At 37.6% G+C, this 24,877-nt stretch overlaps 1 pseudogene; it reads right to left on the bottom strand.

The window, feature by feature from the left end:
* Positions 1-11,001: 11,001 nt before the first annotated feature.
* Positions 11,002-24,877, bottom strand: part of LOC145934236 (uncharacterized) — a 58,392-nt pseudogene continuing 44,516 nt past the window's right edge.

The raw sequence follows: 24,877 nt of genomic DNA, 5'->3' as shown, positions 1-24,877 counted from the left end.
AGATAGTGAATATGAGGTCTCTAGCCTCTTTATATTATAAAGATATTATAAAGCAATATATATATGTATGTATGTATGTATATATTGTTACGACCCTGTATTCTCGTTTTTCATGCCGCGATGTCATGTCATTTGTTGTGTTAGAAAAATCATCTCCGGGACGACGTGTGAATCGTCTCGGAGATGATTTTCTCCTACATCGCGGCATGAGAATACAGAGAATACACAGCCATAATAACATATTGCTTATCAATGTCTATAAAAATGCTCGGTCTCTTTCTATATTTCTTTCTCTTCTCTTATCTCTTTTTCTTCATTTTTCTCTTTATCCATCTATTTGTTATATACATTTATGTGCATAATAAACAGATATATAATGTTGTGTATTTGTGCTGTGTGTAACAGTAATTTTGAATCAATTATGATATTATGACATTACTAACCTTTTAAAGCATGCTCCCTTTCTACACAATCTGCGAGCAGAGAGAGGCAAGCGTCTATTTCGGTTTGCTCCCATTATACACTATATAATAAATATAAAAATATCACTGAAAATATCACTGTATATATCAGAGTATTCGACACGTTATTACACATTGTAACGGTCGAGTCGCACTGCTTACATGTACGTAGTACCGCGGGACAATGGTAATCCCGCGCAAATATATATATATATATATATATATATATATATATGTCATTGCACGCAGTGATGCCAGAATGGATACGCTGGCAGCAGCAAATTATTTCGCATAGAGTATAGCTCGGCGTACTACGTGATACGTATGTACTACAGCTATCGCGTGGTACGTATATAGATAAAGTGACACAAAGGTTGAACTATTGAAAAAAAGTCACGATATTTCGGAATTGTTGTGTAAATGTAAAAATAATAGTATTTATACAATAAATCTCGGTACAATTAGTAGCCACGCAACCTAAGTGGTGGCTTGTATGAACCGCATATGACTCGAGTTCAAATCCGAGTACCGCACCGCCTGCAAGTGCGTACGTCCCCGCACCGTTTGCAAGTGGATAAAAATACGTCTCCGTACTGCCCGCATCTGAATACGTGTCGTGTCTGCGCTGATATGCGCAGACCACACTTTTGCAATTTTTTTAAAATGAAAATGTAAAATAATTTATTGACAAATTGAATACCAAATTTATTTATAATTTATAAAAAATGTACATGTTTATGACTTTATAAAATGTAATTATTTTCTATAGTAAGATGACATATACATGGTAAAATTAAAATAATTTTAAAAATGTTTATACCCTATATATGTCATCGTACAATAGAAAATAATTACAGTCATAAATATGTACAAATCATAAATAAATTCGGTATTCAATTTGCAAAAATTATATTTACATTTTCTTTTATGTTATATTATATATATATATATATATATATATATATTATATTTTATATATATATTATAAAGGCTGTAAAAAACATTTACACTGTTACACGTCACACGCACGTGAATAGTTGTGCCTCTCGTCTTCATTGCCGGCTTGGTATGAAGAAGACAGAAAACAAAATATATCTGTCCTCTTCTGTACTGAGACGCCGAGCTATATACAATTTTCGATAGCTGCGTAAAGGTGCCTTTTCATGCTGACGCTCGACGCTCATTTTTAGCGTCAAAAGACGTCACGTGACCAAAAATAAAGATACCAATTCGTCCATTTTGGTCACGTGACGTCTTATGCCGCTAAAAATGAGCGTCGAGCGTCAGCATGAAAAGGCACCTTTACTCCACACGTAATTGCCTGTTGCCAGCGTCTCGAAACTGGCAACGCTGTATCTGTTGCCAGCGTCTCGTTACTGGCACTGGCATCGTCAGTTGTCGTATGTTCTGTGGTTGTCGTCGATCGTACTTGTGTTCTTCATACAACGATGCCGCGACGTAAGTATTTTATTTTATATAAATTATTTAAAAATAACGAGTTGAGACTTTTAGGTAAGTGTAAGTCGTATGCAGATTACGCTGCATAAATTATAATGATATGTATATAATCTCTCATTTTCTCATTCTCATCCTCTTTCTTAGGTTATGAGCACATGCTTGGGACACAACAGTTTACGAAAATCGTAGATGTAACGCAGAAGATTTGTCATATGTCGTAGAAATGTGCTACAATCGTTACTTTCGATTGTAGCACGTTTTTATTACACGCCAAAAATTGTGCGTTACGTCTATGACTTACGTAAATTGTTGCGTCACAAGCATGTGCTCATAACCTAAGAAAGAGGATGAGAACGAAAAAAACGAGAAATTATACATATTGTAATTTATGCAGCGTTATCTGTACAACTTACACTTACCTAAATGTCTCAACTCGCATGTGCTCATAACCTAAGAAAGAGAATATTGTAAGAGAAATATTTAATAAAATGCATTTTTGTAGCACGAAGCGAGGGCAGTAAGCCGATGGCAGCGGCGACGATGGCGGCAACAACGACGACGGCGACAATGGCAGCAAGGGCGACGAGGACGGTAGCGACGTCGCCGTTGGCATCGTCGTCGTCGCAGCCGTTGGTCCAGGATCACAGGACCACAGGACCACAGGACAAGAATGAAAAAAGTAAGTTTTTTATACATGGCGGAAAAAAGTGTACAGAGAAAAAAAATAATTAAAAAAATAATTTTTACTTATGTTTTTTCAGCGCATAAATGAAGCAGTTAGGCGGGCGGTAAATAGGGAACGGCGTAAAAATAGGAAACATTTTTACGTCGTTCCCCCTATTTACATCCCCGCACCGCCCGCAAGTGCGTACGTCTCCGCACCGCCTGCAAATGCGTACGTCCCCGCATCGTCTGCAAGTGGATACGTCTCCGCACCGCCTGCAAGTGCGTACGTCCTCGCACTGCCTGCAAATGCGTACGCCCCTGCACCGCCTGCAAGTGCGTACATCCCCGCACCGCCAGCAAGTGCGTACGTCTCCGCACCGCCTGCAAATGCGTACCTCCCCGCACCGCCTGCAAGTGCGTACGTCTCCGCACCGCCTGCAAATGCGTACCTCCCCGCACCGCCTGCAAGTGGATTTATACATTCCGCAACTTATATTCCTCGCTATTAAATAAAAGGTAAAAAAATCTATACATGCACACGTACATACATATAAACGCACTTACGTGCACGCACGCGCACACACAGACACACACACAGATTTACCCACCCATTCATTCGTCCAATCACACACACACACACACACACACACAAATCTATAAATAATAGCTTGTTACTAAATCATATTTATTCTGATTTCTAGCAAGTCTATATGCGTCGAGGCTTCCGAGGAATATGGAGCGGCGTTGTTCCATAGTAATCATATATTATAATACTAATGTATAAGGTGAAAGATGAACTCTGTACATGTCGAGATAATAAACTAAAGAAAACAAAAAACTACAATTCTCAGAATAACTGAGCTTCTCCACGTCTAAGTGTACAATGTCAGGATGTCTAGCGGTCAGGGAAATCTGGAAAACCGCGAATTGTCAGCAGATTTTATAAATCTGGAAATGTCAGGGAAAAGTCAAGAAATTTTACGATTTATTTGGATTTTTTAATTTTATTCCACATTTTTTCTCAATAATAATTTGAAATTTTTTTAAAGATAAATGTAAAGTGATTATTTGACTAGAGAGAGCGAGAGAGGGGAGAGAGGTGGGGAGAGAGGTGGGGAGAGGGAGAAGAGAGCGAGGGAGAGAGAGAGAGAGAGAGAGAGAGAGAGAGAGAGAGAGAATTTAGCTGTTAGTACTTGATACTATGATACTCACTACAAATCTTACGTCGCAATAGCCTGTATACTCCAATAATATTGTAGTAAAATATATAAATAAAGTATTAAGTTTACATATTAGTTAATATGTTGAAAAAAATTGAGTTAAGCAATTGTTAATTGATATGCGTCTTATAAATAGTTTGTAGTGACATGTTCATTTCGATTATCGTTCATAATGCAGATGGTTTGCTTGAAATTTTTGGTTTTTTTTCAAAATTTTATTTGTTTACTAACAAAAATATCTCAATAATTTCGTAATTTAACATTTGACTTGCCATACAGATATACGCAAATTATGCATTTTGAAAAAAAATAATACTAAAAAGTCAGGGAAAAATTAATTTCTCTGGTCTTGGAAAACCTAAAAAAGTCAGGGGATTTTTTTCACTTAGTCTGCTGGACACCCTGAATGTCCACGATGCTAGAAATCGATCCGAGTTCTCGGACGGAGAAGTTTGTAGTCAAGTTGCAGCTTTTACGGAAAAGCGGCAGTTTTATTGGCTACAAATTTCTCGGTCCGAGAACTGGGACCGATTTCTAGCATCATGGACATTGGCACATTAGATTCGAGCTTATTCTCTCGGGCTTTATATGAAGGTCTTTGAAAAAAAAAGTAATACTGTATTATTTCGCAGACTGTGTATGCTCTATGTTGTATGTGTATAAGTACTCTAAGTAATAAACTTTTACAGTACAATAAAATAATGTATATCGATAAATGTAAATTGATAGCTCGCCCAATATCCATTCTCCCTCTAGTATAGTTATTTCTTCTGAGTTTTTCCACGCCTCTTTGCGATGAAATATGAAGGAATATAAAAAAAGTAATTATTTTATCATAAGTTTTATTATCTCTTGCAATTGCATTTTTTATTTGCTTCATAATTTTTTATTTATATCAAAATAAAAGATATTTATAGAGATGTGCGATATGATAGAATGAGCGTACGATCGAGAGAACATACATGAGAAATTGCAATAATATTAGTATATATATATATGTCTGTTTCATGTATGTGTATTATTCTACACGCACATAAAATATAGACAAGGATATACTGTTGTATCTGTGGCGTTCCTGTTCCGATTCCTGCCTTATTTTAGGAACTTTTATTGTTACCAACCTCATTCAATTAATTTGTTACTAACTTCTAGTTATATATTAATGATGCTTAACAACAGATTATATTTTGTTTATAACATTTATTCAATTATTATCCTTTAATAAATCATTCTCTTGTACACATCTTTCTTGATATAAAAAGATTTAAAAATACATCCGAAGTCTAGTTATTTTACATAAAATACCCACAACTGGTGACCCCGTTATTTTGGATTATACGGCATATTTAAAATCAGTGATCTACGAGAACTTCGAGTTTTCCCAGTTTTTCTGCTGTGATCCTTGTGCGGTTTCTCCTTGTGAGCTTCGAACCGACTAGATCTTCGAGTCGTCGAGTTTCAAGGATTCCAAGTTTCTGGACTTCGTGTACTTCAGGAGAATTTCAAGATGCCCTTGGATCGATCTCCGATTGCGACTCCTGCAACGGCAACAGTTCCAATTAATGAAGAGGATATGGATATTCGACAGCATCAGGCTACTGCGTCTCAGTCTCTCTGTTTTACTGGTGATAATCAGCACTTACAAGGTCAATCACACGAGATCCATTCCAACGAATTCCGTCTTCTCAAGTTGCCGAATTTTTGGCATAAGCAACCTAAGTTATGGTTCGCTCAATTAGAGAGTGAATTTTCTCTATATAGGATTCGTTCCGATGATATTAAATACAACTCGGTGATTAGACATCTTGACGAACAAGCCTTAGTTGCAGTTTCTGAGATTATAGAAAGCCCTCCTGAAAAAGATAAATATTTTCATGTTAAAAACTTGTTGATTAATCGATTTACTGATTCGGAAGAAAAACGATTACGCCAATTATTAGCTGGAGTTGAATTAAGTGGTAAAAAGCCATCAGATTTACTAAGAGAGATTAAGCAATTAGCTGGCGGTGCTATTTCTGACAATATTTTACATTCAATTTGGTTGCAAAGATTACCTTATCAAGTTCAAGCCACTCTGGCTGTTGTCGAAGAAAGTCCTTTGATTAAACTGGCAGAATTAGCTGATAAAATTTTGGAACGCGATAATTGCCTTCAAGTTGCGACAATTGCTTCTTCCAAAGATAAAAAAGCTGTCAAAATCTCTAGTCTTGCGGTTCTTGAAAAACGAATTGCTGCTCTAGAAGTTCGGCGTCCTCGTAGCAGATCTAAATTCAGATACAAAGGAAAAAGATTTAGATCATCTTCTAGAAATAAAAATGATAGTAAAGATAATAAAGAGACCAAAAATATTTGTTTTTACCATAAAAAATTCGGTACCAAAGCGTATAAATGCACTATTCCTTGCGATATGTCCAAATCCATTGCGGAAAAGGAAAACTAGTTGCACCGTTGGATTTTAAGACGGATAACAACGGTTTACCTCATAATCGTCTCATTGTCTCAGATAAGTCCTCTGGTATAAATTTTTTAGTTGATACGGGAGCAGATGTTTCACTTCTTCCCAAAAAGTTTGTACAGAAAACTCAAGTTTCTTCTCTCAAACTTTTTGCAGCCAATGGAACCAAGATCGATACCTATGGATCAAAAACATTAATTTTCAATCTAGGTTTGCGGAGGAGCCATAAATGGAAATTCTGTGTAGCAGACATACAAAGACCTATTTTAGGTGCAGATTTTTTAAGTCACTATGCTATTTTAGTAGATATAAAAAATAATGACTTTTAGATAGTGTTATCGGACTAACATTTAGAGGAAAACTATCTAAAGTCGATCATTTGTCTGTTTGTACAACTTCTCCTGCCTCACCTTTTAATAAGATCCTAGCTGAATTTCCTGAGCTGACACGTTTTGCTCCGATTTCCACGACGAAGATCCATCAAGTCGAACATTATATCGTCACTAAAGGACCACCAGTTGCTTCTACTCCTCGCAGATTGTCACCCGAGAAATTGAAGTGTGCGAAGGATGAATTTCTTTTCATGGTAGAGCAAGGAATTTGCAGACCTTCTAGCAGTACTTGGGCAGCCCCGCTTCATATGGTTCCCAAGAGTGAACTAAACACATGACGGCTTTGCGGAGATTATCGTGCTTTAAATGCGGCAACGATTCCTGACAGATATCCGCTTCCTCATATCCAAGATTTTACTGTTTCTCTACATGGAAAAAACATTTTCTAAAATAGATCTTGTTAAAGCTTATTATCAAGTTTCAGTAGCTAAAGAAGACATACCTAAAACAGCTGTTTCTACTCCGTTTGATCTTTTTGAATTTCTTGTAATGCCTTTTGGATTACGTAATGCTGCTCAGACTTTCCAGCGTCTCATGAATATAATCTTGTCTGGTCTTGATTTTTGTTTCTGCTATTTAGATGACATCCTTATAGCTTCTGTTGATGAGGAGGAACATGCTCAACATCTTCATATTATTTTCTCAAGACTCAAGCAATTTGGTATGACAATAAAGGGCATAGCAGGATAAGCATGTATATGCTGCCCCCGCTAGGATCTGGTTGAAATTTTTACAATAAGTTGACATTGATGTGAGATTAAATTTCCCAAAAGATTATATCTGAAAAAAAATTTTTATGGGAGTTATGGGGGTAAGAAGAAAAATGGAAAAAATTTTTTTTCTCGTAAACGGCTGAACCGATTTTAATGAATAAAATATATGTTATGGGTTTCAATGCTATAATGTTATTAAAAAATTACGGAATTTTTTTTTCACAAAATACGGGTAAAAAAAAATTTTCAAAATATTTTTGAATTTTTTTTATGGGATGCACTTGAGGCACTATCACCATTTTTTCCCTAAAAAATCTTTAAATACTCTAGAATAACGTGTTCGAGTTTCATAACGATCGGAAGAGTAGTACATAGTTTTAAAAAATGAAGATCTTGAGTGCGTCGCGTGCGGCGTATGGCGCGCTATACACTAAACGTCATGAATGCCTTTCCACCTGAATTTGCGCGCAACAGATATACGCATGCAAATTCAGATAAATTCAAGTGAGAAGGCATTCATGACGCTTAGTGTATAACAGGTATATGTAGCACTGTAGCATTCATTTTTTTCACGTCAATTATTCCTGCGATCTTCATTTGTTTCTTTTGCTGTTCAGTAAGTGTTCCCATTGTTGGCGTATTGAGTTCTTTTGAGTTCTTCTTGTTGTACCTTGTGTTTTTCCTTATGTGCATTTTTCCATCTAAAAATACTTGCTTTGGATCTTTGCCATATTTGATTTGACTTGTCATAGCAAGAAATGTCTGTGACAAATAACAATCCTAAATGTGTTGGATGTGATAAGTTTTTATTTAAAGTACGTGGCCAGAAGAAAAAATTAAAACTGAAGATGAAGCAATGAATTTTTCCAACAAACTTCAACGAACAATTGTTGTTAATGATATCTTGTGTTCAAAATGTCGAGTTTTTCAATATAAAAAGGAGAAGCTTGATGTTGATTGCTCGATTTCTGAGAACGAGATCGATGAATCACAATCAACTGATGATCCAACAATCATTATTCGACTCGAATCTAAAGTGGAAGAATAAAATATTGAGAGAATTGAAGTTCTAATTAAAAGAACTGTTTCAACTCATAAATACTGTTGTCTTTGTTCTGCCACAACGAATCTCACAGTTATTCCAGAAGAAGCTCGAATGCAATTTTATATTAAGATGACAATACACATACCAGCAGGTAATTGATGCTGCCGAACTCACTTAAGAATCGATTTTACGACGAAGATCTTGGTCTTTTAAAGGTGTACTCTAATTCGTCAAGTATAAGTCCTTCGGAATTATCGAAAATGATGGAAAGTCTCGCAATCAAATGTGATTCCACCCTCTATGATAAGCTTGGAGATTATACTCTTTCCGAAAAGCAACTTCTTGTTTTCACAGGATTAAACTGGGAAAATATCATACTTTTGAAAGACATGATGACTTCAATGCGAAACAGACAGACACGTACTGTAACTCAAGCACTCGTAGTATTTCTTTTTAAACTTCGCACTGGCAATTCGAATAAAATTCTTGCTTCTATTTTACAACTGGAAAATGAACAACTTATCTCAGAATATTCATCAGCAATAATCAAATCATTTGAGAAAGACATCTTACCCTTTCATTTTGGATTAAATTCTTCTAACAGAAACGATCTTATTCAGAATCATACGACTGAAATTGCCAAGAGTTTATTTGCTAGTCACGAAAATCTAATGTTGATCTGCGATGGGACGTATGCTCATCATCAAAAAAGTACGAATGAGTTTCAAAGAAAATCATTTTCTGGGCAAAAGAAAGTCCCACTTTGCAAACCTTTCACGATTTGCACAACTGATGGTTACGTGGTTGATATGCTGGGACCATATCCTGCTAATGTAAATGATGCAGAGATTCTAAAAACTCTCCTACAAGGTCCAAACAACTTGTGCAAATTGTTGAAAGAGGATGACTATGCAGTTCTTGATCGCGGCTTTCGAGACGTCAAAGCTGAGTTAGAACATAAGAAAATCAAAGTGTTGATGCTTGCATTGAAAGGGAAACGAAAGCAATTGACCACAAATGAATCGAACGAGTCTCGTTATGTAACAAAAATTCGGTGGGCAGTAGAAGCTGGTCACGGAATATTGAAACAAAAATACCGAATGCTTGACCATAAATTGGACAACAAAACGCTCACAAATGTTGGAAGCTATTTTCGAATTGCATCGTTTTTAAACAATCTATTCGGAAAAAGGTTAAAATCTGACACAGAGTTTTCAGATGAGATTTTGGAAAGGATGAAAGCCCGGAGATACATTGAAAATTCTTTAGCTGATGAAGTAGAGGAAAAAGGCTGGTTACGTAAAAAAGTGATGTTCCAAAGTATCTCATCAGATGACCTCTTAGATTTCCCTGAAATGACCGCAAAAGATCTGAAAATTCTGTTCACTGGCTCTTATCAACTATCGCAGGCGATATCTTACTTAGCTGAAATGGTTGATAAGGATGGTAAAGTTAACCTGCAATTCGTTAAAAATCAAACGAATGTTCTAAAACTGCAAGTTCAATCGCGTCATATGTCGCGAAAAATGTATCGGTGTTTCGTGAAATATAAGCCCAATAGTGTCGGTATTTCAGGTCTATTGCAGTATACATGTGACTGCGCCAACGGAAGAAGAACTATTGGCTGTTGTTCACATATTGCTACAATAGTTTACTATTTATCTCATGCGAGATATTTGTCCAAAGTTTTGAAACCAGCTGAAATTCTCAGTAAAATGTTTCAGGAGGATAATATTATTCCTGTAATCGAAGAAGACAGCGATGAGGATTGAAGAGATCTTGCAGACAATAAGCACTTTGATTCATGAGAGGTGTAAGCTGATCGTAGGCGTTTGAATAGAAAATTGCATTGATTTTTTTTCAATTTGTACGTTTTCAGTTCGTAAATTATGACATCATATTTAGAATAAATGACTTGGGCAATCATTGAGCATTATGCGATTCTGCAAACAATTCACAATTATTGTCACTATACCGAACTCACTACTTTGAATTATAAGTCTTTTAAAAAAAAGCTAGTTATTCAAGTATTCCTAGTTACACAATGAATTATAAGATGCTGTTGCATACAGAGCGAGACACTGTACAGCGCGCCATACGCTGCACGCGACGCACTCATAATCTTCATTTTTTAAAACTAAGTAAGTACTACTCTTCCGATCGTTATGAAACTCGAACACGTTATTCTAGAGTATTTAAAGATTTTTTAGGGAAAAAATGGTGATAGTGCCTCGAGTGCATCCCATAAAAAAAATTCAAAAATATTTTGAAAATTTTTTTTTACCCGTATTTTGTGAAAAAAAAATTCCGTAATTTTTTAATAACATTATAGCATTGAAACCCATAACATATATTTTATTCATTAAAATCGGTTCAGCCGTTTACGAGAAAAAAAATTTTTTCCATTTTTCTTCTTACCCCCATAAAAATTTTTTTTCAGATATAATCTTTTGGGAAATTTAATCTCACATCAATGTCAACTTATTGTAAAAATTTCAACCAGATCCTAGCGGGGGCAGCATATACATGCTTATCCTGCTATGCCCTTTATCCAAATGTCTTTTTGGAAAAGATGAAATTCCTTTCCTTGGTTATTTAGTCTCCAAGCTAGGAATTAAACCAACATCTGAAAAAGTTAAGGCAATAATTGATTATAAAAAGCCTAAACCAGTACATGAATTGAGAAGATTCATAGGGATTATTAACTTTTATCGGAGATGTTTAAAAAATGCAGCAGCTTATCAAGCAAAACTTACAGATTATCTCAAAGATAGTAAGAAGAGAGACAAAAGATCAATTATCTGGACTGCTGAATCTGAAGAAGCATTTGATAAATGTAAGGAAGAACTTTTGAAAGTCACAACCTTATCCCATCCTGCTCCTACTGTGCCTCTTATCCTTTCTTGCGATGCTTCTGACTTCGCTGTCGGAGCCTCTCTGGAACAAATAGTAGATGGAATAAATAAACCAATTGCCTTCTTTTCCAAAAAACTAGATAGTACTCAAAAAAACTACAGTACTTATGATAGAGAACTTCTTGGAATTTATCTAGCCATCAAACATTTCAGATATTTGTTGGAAGGACGACAAATTATTATTCGGACTGATCACAAGTCTTTAATTTATGCCTTCCAACAGAAGTTAGATAAAGCTTCTCCCAGGCAGATTCGTCATCTGGATTTTATTGCTCAATTTTCAACAAATATAGAACATATTTCTGGAAAAGATAATGTTGTTGCAGACTCTCTTTCAAGAGTTGAATCCGTATTGATGCCAATTATAGTTTCTCTAGAAGAGTTAGCAGAATTTCAGAAGGAAGATGATGAATTGAAATTACTTCTTACTGATTCTTCTCTTAAATTACAGAAACTCATTCTCACCGGTTCAACTACTCCCATATTCTGTGACTGTTCAACTGTAAATATTCGTTCATATGTTCCTCATCAACTCCGAAGGAAAATTTTTGATGTTGTTCATGGAATGGCTCATCCTAGTGCACGTTCTTCCTGTAAGATGATACAACAGAAATTTATTTGGCCGTCTTTAAGAAAAGATATTAAAGAATGGGCTAGAACTTGTCTTGCTTGTCAACGAGCGAAAGTAAGTAAACATACCAAGAATTTTCCCAAGAAGATTGCTGTTCCGGATCATCATTTTCAACATATTCATCTTGATCTTGTTGGACCGCTTCCTCCTTGTAAAAATTTTAGATACTGTCTTACTATGATCGACAGATTTTCCAGGTGGCCTAAAGCAATTCCTTTGATTGAGATTTCTGCAGAGACTGTTTCCACAGCTTTTTATTCACATTGGGTTGCAAGATATGGCGCTCCACATACTATCACTACCGATCAAGGACCTCAATTCGAAGCTGCACTTTTCAGAGCTCTCACCAACTTATTAGGTTGCGAGCGAGTTAGAACTTCTGCGTATCATCCTGCTTCAAATGGAATCCTGGAAAGATGGCATCGTACATTAAAAAGTGCCATCATGTGTTACTCTAATAAAAATTGGGTAGAAATTTTACCCACTGTTTTACTTGGTCTTCGCACCTGCTTCAAAGAAGATTTAAACGCTTCACCAGCAGAAATGCTTTATGGTTCCATACTTCGAATTCCTGGAGAATTTTTCATTGAAGAGGATTTTTCATCTGATCCTGAAATATTTATTGAAAAACACAGAATTTATATGAGAGAAATTAAATCAAGACCTACTGCACATCATTCTAAGAAGACACCTTTCTTTCACAAGAATCTTTATGATTGCACTCATGTTTGGGTTCGCGATGACTCTTAGGAAATCCCTGCAACCTCCTTATTCTGGACCGTTTCGTGTTCTTAAAAGAATTGATGATAATTTGTTCACTGTTGATGTTTCAGGAAGGAACGTTAATATCACTACCGAACGCCTTAAGCCAGCCTTCTTACCACGAGAGACTGATTTAGTTGTCGTACAATCTCCCTCTACGAGTTCTAAACCGAGTTCGACACCTGTTAGTTCGACATTGAATCAAACTACTGCTACTACAACTTCATGCGGAACACTCAGAACATACTCTGGTCCTAGAAGAGTTAAATTCGCAACGTAGTACGTCGCTGGGAGGGGAGTACTGTGGCGTTCCCGTTCCGATTCCTGCCTTATTTTAGGAACTTTTATTGTTACCAACCTCATTCAATTAATTTGTTACTAACTTCTAGTTATATATTAATGATGCTTAACAACAGATTATATTTTGTTTATAACATTTAATTAATTATTATCCTTTAATAAACCATTCTCTTGTACACATCTTTCTTGATATAAAAAGATTTAAAAATACATCCGAAGTCTAGTTATTTTACATAAAATACCCACATATCTGTCTTTGTCAGCTCCATCTATCACGACATCACGCAACTAATCTACTGCTCTGTTTTATTCCTCAGCCTCGATTCGCACACATACATATGCGTGAAAACATTTTTTATATATAACTTTTTTATTAGACTTGCCATCTCACTTTTAATTGTTCATTAATATTTCTTCATGTTATCCCTAGCGCGTATAATATATTTTATGCACAGACAAACTGCAGAACTTTTTTTATTAAATAAGTATTGTTACGAGCTGACACAAGAAGCAGACGACAAAACTGTAATTATTTAACTTTTTTTGGTTTTTACATGATTTATATATGGAATTATAACTTACGCGGTCCGTTTTTATAAATACTTTAATCGTGGAAAAGGATTTATTGATCTGTGTAGTGAATAAAAAGATATTCTACAATTATTAATATTCGCATTCGGCCGGTAAAATAGACTCAAATAGGATCCCCTTAACCATCTTTGAACATTTTTTTCCGATTCTTTGGTTGTTTGGCAATATCCTCCTTTTTTTGATGCACCTATTTAAAATGATCATTATTAAAATCAAACATAAAATTATTTAATTTATGCAATTTATAAAAAAATGAGATAAATATCCACATATAGTTATTATATTTTTGTTTGAAATTTTTATTTAAAACTTTTCTAGAATGTAATACTCACTTATTAAAACTTTGCAAATATTAAGGTTACAAAATGCTTTTCTTTCTGCCAAAGAAACTATATTTATCCGCAATCTCATTTGTTAATATCATGGATAAAGCTCTTCTAATAAATTCATATCCATTATTCCCTCCTAATTGTTGCAAGTCATTCATCTAAAAAATAAAAATAAATGTTGCTTATAAATTAAATGTAATTTAAAAAAAACATTTTTCATGTAAAAGTCTTAATTGTTAGAAATACGAGTTATTTCACTTAATTAATTTTAACATATGATTAATTTATAAATAATTTACATTATATACATACATACAGGGCGTTAAAAAAGTATCGCATATGCTCAGCACCATTCGATAGAGAATGGAAATCTAAGAAAAAATGTCTAATACTATTTTTCAATGCGATGAAAGTAGTATGTTGGCCACTATAGTGAGTCAAAACAAACCCCCACCACTCGGCCACTGGCGCCAGAGGGGCGTGGCTAGACAGGGCTTTTCGATTCGTGATTGGTCGATCCGCTAATAGGGGTCATTAGGCCCAGGGCTCTGATAGGCCTAACTATAATGGCCCAGCACTCTGATTGGTTGGTTTTGTTTTTGGGAAGAGAGTGGGAGAGTAGGCAGGATTTTTGAAAAAACTCGACAAAATGGCGATAAAATATCGTGGTATAGCGTAGCAGGCGTGGGGATTATGGCACCCCACCCCGTCTATGATAGGCTCTAACTATAGTGGCCCAGCACTCTGATTGGTTGATTTTTTTTGGAAGGGTAGGGGGTGAGCAGACAGGTTTCTGAAAAAAGCCGAGAAAATGTCGATAAGAAAAACGCGGTATAGCGAAGCCGTCATAGAGCGGATGGTCCCCGGTGATCGTGTATAGCGTTGAAAAAAGATAAATAAAAAACGCACTAATTTCGGCTGACCGTCGTTACTCGGCGTCGCATTGACGGGTAGCGTCGGCATCGTCGCTAATAAAGAAAACAAAAAGATATATAAAAAGTACATGCGGCTAGCGTCCGCTTTCAATTTAGGCCAATTATCGTCACCTCGGGTAACAAAAAGAGGACTAATAGAAAACACGTGCATTCGAGTTCGCATTCTAATGACGCTACGTAAAGGTTTTATTGCTGAAAAGAATAAAATTATTTCGAGGTAAAGGAAGAATAGAGAATGAAAATGTAAGACAATTTAAGGTACAAAATTTTACTTTATGTAATTTTTAAATAAAATCGATATTATTACATAAACATGATACATAAAAATATATTTCCTTTATAGCATATTACATTTAAAATAACAGGACTATCACATTTTATTTTTAAATTTATTGTTACAACTGCAGAGAATTATTACTAATACTATATACATATACTTTTTACAAAAATTTACATTGCTTTCCTAATAAATGTATAAAATACTTATATAAAATATTGAAGAAAATACGCAAGAAAAGAATTATTTCGATGATAAATATCCGTACGGAATCGAGTAACGGCTATTAATAAATCTACGTTTCACCAACACTGGTGCGCATATTTTCGTCTCGTCCCGCGTTACAATTTCATGAAACGCAGTGCGTCGAATTGCGCTAAAACGTACATTTATTGTAGTTTTATCTTCTTCTTCGTTATCTTCTTGTTCTTTTTCTAGATTCTTTTCTCGCGCTAATAATAATTTTTTAATGCTATTAAAATTAACGCGCCGTGAGTTCTCGTAATTGAGGGTTATTCCCTTAACTTTACAGGTTTCATATACTCGATCCTCGGGTTTTCGCACGATGTAGGCGTAAAATTTTGGGCCACCGGACACGAACTCTTCGATGTAGCTACCGCGTCCGTAGCTCTCGAGTTCGTCGGTCATATCGCCTAGAAAATTACCCGTGTAAGGTTCATATTCAATCGGATCACCGGTGCTCGCATAAATACAGGAATCAGTATCGTAATATAACACGCGACGATCTAAACGCTCTAAATATTCGTATAATTTTAAATGTGCTTGCGCTGTCGTATATGCGGCTATCACTACGTTGGTTATCGGCGAGCGTACGGCAGCCTCTTGTCGCAACCGCCACGAAACATATATTACCTCATCGTTTACAGGTAATATATCATATTTATCAGTCGACTGTGCTGTAGATTTCTTATATATGCATTTGGATCATGTGATCTCATTTTTTGTGCCTGCGTGCACTGTGTTTAAGTCATCCTTTCCCACCTGGTTTTCTGGGGAGCTAATTGCAAGTATTAAAAATAAGAAGAGAGCTCACTACAATTATAAGAGAACGGGATCAATTTCCGATTACCTCGAGTTCGCAAGCATTAGATCCAGTTGTAAGACTCTCTCCAGGAAGGCATGGGAGGGTTACTTACGGAGTACTGAATCCGCTATATCCAGTAATACTAAAATTTTTTGGAGCTTTGTTAACAACATTCGAAATAAAAGTTCCTCCCCGTCGTGCATACAGAATAACAATGTACTTATTGAAGATGATTTAGCCATCGCTAATTCTTTTGCCGACTATTTCGAGACGGTTTACACCGGAAGCAATTCTGCGTGTGTCGATGTTAGTGATGAGCTTAACTTGAATTTAACGAACGTTGATATAAGCATTGGAGAGGTTTTAGACTTTGTAAACAAGCTAAATACTAACGCTAGTCCCGGTATTGACGGCATTCCCCCACTATTTATTAAGGCATGCAATTTCATCATGGCCAGAGTACTCTGGCTGATTTTTAATAAGTCTTTGGCTTGTGGTACATTCCCCGAGCGGTGGAAAACCTGCATTGTATCGCCGATTTTTAAAGGGGGAGATTTTACCATGACTTCGAACTACAGACCTATTAGTAAACAATGCATAATACCTAAAATTTTTGAAAACATTATTACAATGAAATTGTCACAACTACTAAAAAACATAATCATTAAGGAACAGCATGGGTTCATGAATTCTCGCTCTACAACCACCAACCTGGTTTTATATCATGATTATATTGTTTCGGCACTTGAGGAAGGTTTCCAGGTTGATGCGGTCTATACAGATTTTAGAAAAGCGTTTGATAGTGTAGATCACACGATCCTGATCGGTAAGTTGCGTGCCCTCGGTATAAATGGTAGGCTCTTGGAGTGGCTAGCGAGCTTTGTTTCTAATAGATCCCAAACTATAAAAATTAATAGCGCCTATTCTAGAAGTATTGCGGTTTTATCGGAGGTTCCTCAAGGATCACATTTGGGCCCATTACTTTTCAATGTCTTTATTAATGACATTAAAGAGGTTTTTGCTCACTCCAGGTTTCTGCTTTATGCCGATAATCTTAAGATCTTTCGGAGGGTATCAAATGTGGCCGACGCTTCCCAATTGCAGCGGGATCTGCATGGTTTGGAGGCTTGGAGTAAAACGAATCGGCTTGACTTCAATATTGTCAAATGCTGTGCATTTTAGTCGCAGGAAGGATAAATTTACGTGTGATTATGTGTTGAATGAAACCTCTCTCTCAGCCGTTGACTCCATTCGTGATCTCGGCGTTATTTTTAGCAGCGATCTATCCTTCGATCAACACATCTCTCATATCTCGGGATCTGCATTTAAAATGCTGGGCTTCGTCAATCGTTCGTGTAAACTTTTCAACAACATTAATACGCTTAAGCTATTGTACTGCTCCCTTGTAAGGCCACATTTGGAGTATGCTTCGATTGTCTGGGCTCCATATCAGGCGAATCAGTGTGCCGTGCTTGAGAGGACTCAGCATCGTTTTCTTCGTGGGGTTAGTTTTAAGTTAAACAGGCCAATGAGCATCTGTGATCATAATTATGATGGCGTAATGAGAGAGTTAAACTTGCTAACCCTGAAGGATCGGAGAGCCATGTTGGACCTGATCTTTTTGTCTAAAATAGTGAATGGCTCTATTGATTGCCCGGACTTACTGGAGTGCATCGGGCTGCATGTGCCGGGCAGATTGCTTAGATTTAACCAATTATTTGCACTTGAGTCTCACCATACGTCCTATGGGAAGCATAAGCCGCTAAACCGCTTATGCTCATTGGCTAATGACTTTGCGGCTCACATTGACTTTTTTGTTATGAGTCCGGGCTCAATAAAGAGTGCTCTGCATCGTACTGTATTTGCTGGATATTCTGTTAGCGAGAATTCACTTTCTGCTCTGTGTTTTACACCTTTCTGATATACCAATGATAACTGTATTTTTTCTGTACTAGAGGGATCTTTTTCCCGTTTATATGATTAAATAAATAAATAAATAAATATCGGTTATCTCGTGCTCGGGACTTGTTAATAACAACATAAAACGCTGATGTGTCTTAACGACTTCGGTGTTTGGTAAATTGGATCGCTGGCCGAATTTACCCCAGAATGAATTCAGACAAAGCTTGGCGACCGAGCGTAAACCGGGATTTCGCGCGATGTTACGCTTATCGAGAACAATACCCTCGGTACAATTTCCTCGTACTCCCGCAGGTATCGCTCTTTAGCGTCATCGTCCTCGCATTCGCCCGGCCACCCGCTTGCTTCCTGTTTAAGTTGTAGAAATGAGTTTATATATTCGGCGAACAATCCACCTTGCTGTGCTTCGCGATTATATTGGCTAATTTTATATTGCCAAATTTCATTTACTTTTGTCACGAGATAACCTTTTTCGATGGCCTTGCGTAATTCGCAGGTCACCCACGTGCCCTCGAATTCGCGTTCGCTAGGACGCTCGTGTGTACACGACGTCAGCGAAAATGTTTCGCAGCAACTGCGACATAAGGCGAATAACAATTTTCCGTGCACGCAATACGGGAGTACTGGATGAAATAAATCGCGCGGTGGAAGTACCGTACAACGTACGAGGCCTTCGACAGTATCAAAATCATAATTCGGAGCCGTTCCGATTAAAGTGGAACATTCATCGCCGACATAAATATCGGGTTGGCCGGGAAAGCACCCGTTTTCAATACATACGGGTACAAAGAACATACATCCACGTAACGTATTTTCTCCGCATCCGTGATTTTGTAAAGAGTCGCGATATTTCCCGTACGTCCACCGAAAAATGCGTCGCGAGGATCGAGCGGTGCTGTTTCCACCATCGGATGGCTCTCGAGAAATTCGCGCATTTCGCAATTGTCCCGCATTTCCCGATCGAAGGTACACTGCCACTTTTCTGTCACCAAGTACCCCCGTTGTCGCAGTCGCCACGAGATCGCGAGAGTTCGTTCGTATCGCGAGTCAATCGTATCTTTACGGTCCATAGCCGACGAAAGCGTTTTATCGCGATTTATCGGAAAGCACGATGTACATCCATGCCAAAAGCAGCCGTGGAATTGCAGCACGTGACGCGACATTACTCCCGTTTCCGATGTTTTTTCATAATAACCATCGACGAGTGTGCCGTTGATTGTACGATATTCGCGCGCACGCCCTGCGTGGTTTATAGGATGACTGAACTCGCGCTCCTTCCATACCAGCCACTGCAGAGCTTTACGCGAATACATGTTCGCTTTTCTGTATCCGCCGGCTGGAATGACACCTATTATATTCAAGTGTAAGAAGTTTTTCCGAAAAACTGTCATACACGTCGAAGCAATAGTTGTACATTCCTCGAACGGACATACATTTCCGCGATCTATAAAAATTTTTCTAAACGCCATGCACGCTCGTCGAAGTATATCAACATCGGTACGGCAATATTGCACTATCTCGCGTTGAAAATCAAACACGGAGTTTCTTAGGCGCATGTCCGTGTGCCACGCAAGAAAGCGTTCGCGCTCTTCCGATTTCATAGTTTTGGGAGAGTAGTAATGTGCGGCGGGTAATGATCCGACATACGATTGATTTTTGATAGTATTGAATAAATGCGGAAAAATGCCTTTATCCGACGTATCCTTTAACCCGAAAGCCTTCGGTAAATCAGATAATCACATCGGCATATAATTCACGCTATCGATAAACTTTGTACGTCCAACCGTTAATACGACGATCTTTATCCCGTTCAAAATCACTTTCGGCTCGAGATTCACGCGATTTTCTACAATATATTTTAAAATAAATTGAACGTCGAACGCTTTCGCATTGTGTGCTATGCATATGATCTGTTTGAAATATTTCGTCTTTCGCGTTGCGAAATCGACAAAATGTTTTACCGGATCGTTACGAAACACGAACTCTCGCATTCCGCACCAGTGACAACGCACGGACATATCGTTGTTTTGCGCGCACACTTCGCAAATTTGTTGCGCGACGCAGAGTGTCGGAACGTGTTTTTTTACGGACGTCGTACCTTCGATCGTTTCGTCCTGCCGCATTTCAAAATCGTAAAACACGAATGCTACGCGTCCTTTTCTGCCTTCATATGCAAATTTGCTCGCTTCTTCGTTATCAATTGCGCTTTCTTGGCGCTCCTCGGCGGATATACCTACTGTCGACGCTTCTACCACCGGATGTGATGTCGACGACGATGATCCGGCGGAGGAATTAACGTCGCGACGAAGAGGTCTCATATAGCATAAATGATTTCGAGGTTGCGCCGAATGACATAATCTACAGTAAGAAACGCCGCATTCGTGTTTCGCTTTCGCTTTAACTACACAGCCGCATTCATCGCAAAATCGTATGACACTACAAACACTCGCGTGCGATCTACCGTCATATGATTTTTCCCTACGATGACGCTCGAAACACGATGCACCGTAAAACGTCCGATTGCATGCGTCGCATTTTACGATTTGCGCGTCGAAGTAATCGCACGCTGGCACGGCAAAACAACGCGGACATTTATTTGAACACCGGTGGCCGCTACCTCTATCGTTTCGAAAGCCTACATTACACGCTACGCAATAATTACGAGAACCCGCGGCGGCTTTTAAATTTAATACAGGGTTGAAATGACACGAATCCTCATAATACATAATATTTAGCCGATGAGAGGATTCGCGTCCGAGAGAAGCGAGTATCGCTGTGCCGTCATAGAACGGTTTCTCGCCGCGACCAAAAGTACTAAAATTATATACATTCGATACCGATATTATCAGCGGCGAGATATCACTGGAAGCGCTCGATTTCATGAATCCCGCATTCTCCTTCGGGTATTATTACACCAGCATTTCTTGTTAATTCTAACGCCCATTCGCGTTGTAACGCCGATTGCGGATGCCTAACTCTATTCCATTTATCGTGTAATTCTCCCGTACGTATATTACCGCGTTCACAATAAATTTGCGCTACTAAGAGAGAGCGCGAAAAACACTAGTCAGAATTAGCTATTTCGATTATCGAGCGCTTCGCGATATTTTCACGCGTTAATGCGACACGCCCGCGACCCGAAGGAACAGCGATGTTGAAAATATGTACATTAAATTGTTCGGCGATATCGAGTCCTCCCGCGCTCTGCGCTACCGCGCTCACGAGACCCCAAATATCCTCGTAGGTCAAGTCGCACACCGGACGAAAAGATAAACCCGCGGGACCGTGCGATAAATTCGGCGAATCGAACGATAATCCTATATAATCGCCTGGTTCACTTGAATTTGTCGCATACGCGTGAATTTCTCGAAACGCGTTTTCTAAGGAACGATAAATATCCCCGCCTTCGGGTAGCGGACGTATCGCGAAACTCGCTTCTCTGCCGATTACCCCGAATCTTCTAAATCGACGCGCATTTTCTCTAAGCAAAGTTATATAATTAAAATTGTCGCTGACTTGATGTTGCTATTGTCGCGCCTGCTGTTGCGATTGTCTATGCTGCTCCTCTTCCACCTCCTCTTCACCCTCTTCCGCCTCCGACGAAATATTATCCTGTTCATGCTCTTCCGTCGCGATTTCTTCTCCATTATTCTGCGAGTGCGATAATAATATTCTCTCAGGCGCGTCGCTTTGCTCACTTCCTCTGTCTCCTCCGCCACTTTGTACTATTGAAAAAAGAAAATTGTTAAATCGAATATACATTATATAAAATATTAAGATATTGCTTTTCTTTTATGCTCGAATTTCATCTTCGCGCAACTGCTAGCGTTATAATACAACGAGATAACTCACCTTTTGGTGGTAATCGGCGTATCTCGAGTAACGCTTCCCGCTACCCCGCCGCTAATATTCCGGAGAATAGTTAATCGACAAGCGACGAATTGCTAAAAATTTAAATCCGTTTAAGATTAAATTCGAACATAAAAATTTGAAAAAAGTAAAATAACTCCATTACCTTCCACACGAGGATCGTATTCATCTTCTTCGTCCTCCTCGTAATTTTCTTCCTCCATTTATTCTTCCTCTTCATAATTTTCCTCTTCCTCCTCCTCGTCTTCTTGCTCGTCTTCCTCCGGTTCCTCTTCCCGCTCCATTTCTACTATTTTAACATTTGAAATTTTGTTATAAAAATAATATATAATATATAATTTAAAAGTTTTATATTACTTTGTATTTAAATTTTTGCAGAGCTATGTAAACTTATATTTTCTAAATATCGTCTTACCTTGTGTGAACACCTCGCTATCCGCTGAGCTTACAGCAATTATAGAAGCGGCGTCGTCGTCGTCGTCAACGTCGTCGTCGACATTATTATTATTATTAATAATATCATCTTCGTCATCTAAAATAATTTATTTATATATTAAGATTACTAATTTTTTATATTTTTAAAAAAATATTTTATTTTTTAAAAAATGTTAATTTACCATATATATCGATAACAGCAATCGGCAAGTTTTCCGGTGGGTGTATTCGTGCTCTTCCTGAAAATATTAAATTTTTTATCAGTAACTGTTATATATTTTACAAATAATTATTATATATGTTTAACGTTGGTAAACTTACGCGAAGGTCCTGCCTCGGGCTCTTCTTCCGCTCTGCGTCTTCGGGTGGGGTGTACTGTGGCTAATTTTACAGGAGTATTCCTCGCTACGAATAATTAATAACGATTAAAAATTTAGGCTTATAATATAATTACTGTTTCATATTTTTTCTCATCGAAAGGAATAAAATAATTACCTATTAACTGTTTTCTTTGATCCACCAGTAGATGGGCTGCATATCCACACACATCCTCTTCTTCGTGTTGAAAAGCCTCACGCATTAATATTATTTCAGCGGCGGCGTTTAATAATTCTCTATCGCCGCCGAAATGTCCCAATTTATATAATACTCCAAGTAACAGTAGTGATACAAGTCCGGTTCTAACCCAGGTCCTCCGAGGGGGATGCGGGGTGCGGGGGTAACTCCTTGGCGAGGGGTCTGACGTAACGCGGGGCGGGGGGGATCACTGTGGCGCGGGGGCTGAAGGGACCGCTTATCGCAGAATCGGGGGAGGGGGGGGGGTCATAAACATGTTCGACAACTGATTATCTTTGTGATTGATGGCTACTCGAATTCGTAACCGGTGCACTCTAGAACCCATAAAACTATGTTTCCCATTTTATGGACATTTTATAGGTGCAAATGTAAAAGCGTTGACGTTCAGCAGCTTTGTACTCGCGGAAAATCACCCATAAACGAGAGCGAAACATCTTCCTTAATATTTTTAAGGAAGAATTGCAACGTATCGGCGCCAACGTTCGGCTGTAACCGGAGCGCTCTAGAAGCCATAAAACTATATTTCTCATTTTATGTCCATAAAATCATTAGGATATTATGGAAAGAAATGAAGATTTTAGAGCCGACGCTGCGACGAACATGTCGAAACGTTATTTATAGGTGCAAATGTAAAAGCGCTGACATTCGGCAGCTTTGTACCCTCGCGGAAAATCTCCCATAAAAACGAGAGCGAAACATTTTCCTTAATATTATTTAAGGAAGAATTGCGATAATTTTGAGAGGAATGGGGGTTGAAACTTATGGAGAGTGGGTCTGTCTCCGCGTCAAAAACACTTTAACATTCGTATAGTACAGAAGAAAGTTAAAGTGTGTATAAGACATGGATAGAGACATATTATTATCGATAATGATAGTGACGAGGAAGTAATGATAGTCGAAGAAATTAATAATAGAATTATAAATGTGATAAATGAATCGCGTTCCCCTTCCCCATCTCTCGCTCTCTCATAAAACGCCTCGCGCTATCTCTTCTAAGCGCTCTCGCGATCCTTAAAATTTTATATACTCATATATTCATTTATATATTCATTTATATTCACATTTATATACATTCATTTATATACTCATATATCCATTTTATATTATAATTTTATATCCATTTTATATTCACATTTATATATTCACATTTATATATATTTATATACATTTATATTCTTTTTAAATTCACACACACACACACACGCGCGCGCGCGTAAATACACATTTATAGTAATGAAAAATTAATGTCAATATTAAAGAAAATGTTTTTAAAATTCCTCTTCTTTTCCTTTGCAAACCTCTCTCGTAGTCTCTAGCTTCGCGCTATCTCTCTCTTTCATGTTTCTCACCGTGACACCTCTCTTGCGGTCCCTAGTCTCTCTTCTCGCGATCCCTAGCCTCTCGGTCCCTAGCCTCTCAGTCCCTAGCCTCTCGGTCTCTAGCCTCGCGGTCCCCTTCCCCACATGACATCATCCCACGCAAGGACCACACAACTATTGGGAGCTATACGTATAAGAGCTAGGGAACTGTTTACGGGTGGGAGAGAGTGCGGATTGGAAATGCGTACAAAGAAATTACATCATAATTTAAACTTAAAAATTCTTTATTATTCTCTTTTACATATTTTACATATTATTACAACTAAAAACTAAATCTATTTGCGTGGGCCTAATATGCGTTATAATAATTTTGGGTTCAAATATCACAGATTTAATTTCGATTTTATTTATAGAACATTTGGTGAGCGAACAGCTTATTGGGTAAAAAAAATAGATTGATGTTAACTACAAATTAGTAAAAACCACATCAAAACTAACTTTTTTAAGGTCATGCAAAAATTGGGATTTATTTCCCAAACATCTAATGAATTTATGTAACTTT

This window comes from Prenolepis imparis, unplaced genomic scaffold (genome assembly GCF_030444845.1).
Source record: "Prenolepis imparis isolate NDT839.2.m4 unplaced genomic scaffold, iyPreImpa1.0 SCAF_3, whole genome shotgun sequence".
Taxonomy (NCBI): Eukaryota; Metazoa; Arthropoda; class Insecta; order Hymenoptera; family Formicidae; genus Prenolepis; species Prenolepis imparis.
The sequence above is the reverse complement of the archived record's forward strand: the minus strand, read 5'-3'. Positions and strand labels throughout refer to the sequence as shown.